Raw genomic sequence first — 2109 nt, 5'->3', positions numbered from 1 at the left:
TCGCGATCTGGGTATGTAAAGGAACTAGTGGTACTTAGGAATTCCTTAAGAAATGACGTGAAGTCCTCGTTTTCTTTACTGGTAAACCTGGGTAAAGGAGCAGTTGGCTGCTTTAACAAAGAACGAGCATTATCAATGCTAACATTCGAATGATTAGAGAGAGAAGCAGGCAGCAAAGACAAGCAAATCTGGATTCTATCCTGGTAATCCTGACATATGTCACTCTCTGTATCTAAAGCCGCCTCTGTTACCCCGTCATCTGAAAACTTCAATTCAAAAACATTTTGGTCCAATTCCAATAAACTCTTCTGGTAGTTAAGCAGAAGACCCCTTTCGGTCGTTTGCAAGGCTGGATCTAAACCCCCGTAATTATCACGTTTATCATAACAAACAGTAACTTTTTTACGAACCGTTTTGCGCCTGGAAATTACAGCTCTTAAATCTGACATTTTAATCTAGCTGAATAAAATTACCTAAACAAAAGCAAAAAAAGATCGTGTAAATCTATATATAAAACTAATTGAACGCGAATTAGTAACTGTAAATGGAGATAAACAAACAAACTTCTACATTCAATAAACACTGAATTAAACACGTGCTAAATGTAAGTACGCCAAAAAAACTTAATACATGAAAACAAAACGTACTAAATTATTATAGACACGTAAGAAATAAGTAGAATCTCACCGAAAACAAGCACGTTACAATATGCTAATTACCTCACCGCATAAGACGACACGATATTTCGCGATCTATTTATATTAGCGTTTAAATTAACAACAACTAAAGTAAAATTACTGGACCACTGGAAACCCCCGCAACGAGCTATACCTGACCGTCAACACTTGCCACCTTCTCGCTAAAAATCCTGTCACGGTCGCCATGAACTAAACTTTTGATATATACTTATTCACTTAAACAAATACTTAGGAAAGTAATTTAAACAGCCTTAAACACACAAATTAATATAATTATTAACACCTTACAATTAACAATAAACACGCTGAAGGTGGCAAGCCAAATAGTACATTCGTATGTTAGACCGGTTTATAATTAAATAGAATTCCTGTTGACGAAAGGACCTCATCCAAACGTAGGCGAAGCGAGAAAGTCCTATTCAGTGAATATGTTTAGCTCGTAACCACTCTGTCCTAAAAATATGAACAATATCACTATTAGTGACATGGAAACAGCAAGTCAAATTAAATTTCCCCAGAATTATTCAAAATTAAGCTGCAAAACTTCTACAGGGCTTCGCACAAATAAAAATTAACCAAAGCCATAAACATAATAAATGCAACCTTGGACACAAATAACCTGGAAATTTTATATGAATAAATTGACTCAAAAGGACCAAGAATAGTTATTTAATAATTAAGGATTTAGCAAGACCTTTACTTAAATATAAATGAAAGTGCTGGCAATAACAAGGAATCGAACTAAAACCCGCTTCCTTCAGTTGAACCCCATACCTGTTATTGTCCAGAGAGGCATATAAGTGGAAGTGACGACGACATTCACCACAAGAGCACGTTGCAGAAAAAGGAGCCAATTTTTCGACACATCAAGCTAGGACTCCACTTGGGCTCAATCACACATATCGATGCTGAATACATCACAGTAAACCCTTGGCCATACCTCGAGGACGAGGACTTCAGAACTGTATACGTCTCTACGTGGCACATGGTCGTGGTAAACTAATAGAAGAAGATATCCAGTGGTCCAGTGGGGTTTTTACAACATCCACATATTGTACATTTTCCTCACTGTATAATTATTGATGAAGAAACACATCTGCGAAAAACACTTGAAAAACGAATATTAATAATTTCACAGAAGGGTTCGAGGAAGAGTTGCTGCCATACTGCCGACGGAGAGATGTCTCTGCTTCTGTCTTACAGTACATAACCATATCGGCTTGTATAGTTATAACAAGGTAATAAGGGAACCAATGGAAGTGGGTTAAAAAATGAAAAACAAGCTAATTCAATACCAACTTAAAACTATCAAACAACCACCTACTCCCTTTGAGTCAAAATACAAAGTTAATACAAACAAAAATTAAAAGTTACGAATTATATTCGTAATTTTCTGGACATATTATAATAA

General features: G+C 35.9%; 1 long non-coding RNA gene across 1 annotated transcript; it reads right to left on the bottom strand.

Annotated features, from left to right (window-relative positions):
- Positions 1-949: 949 nt before the first annotated feature.
- Positions 950-2045, bottom strand: LOC137636469 (uncharacterized). Its single transcript, XR_011043110.1, has 2 exons — positions 1473-2045; positions 950-1151 (listed from the first exon to the last, which is right to left on the bottom strand). It is a non-coding gene; the product is annotated as an uncharacterized lncRNA (long non-coding RNA).
- Between the last annotated feature and the right edge of the window lie 64 nt (positions 2046-2109).

Source organism: Palaemon carinicauda, unplaced genomic scaffold, assembly GCF_036898095.1.
Source record: "Palaemon carinicauda isolate YSFRI2023 unplaced genomic scaffold, ASM3689809v2 scaffold3071, whole genome shotgun sequence".
NCBI lineage: Eukaryota > Metazoa > Arthropoda > Malacostraca > Decapoda > Palaemonidae > Palaemon > Palaemon carinicauda.
The sequence above is the reverse complement of the archived record's forward strand: the minus strand, read 5'-3'. Positions and strand labels throughout refer to the sequence as shown.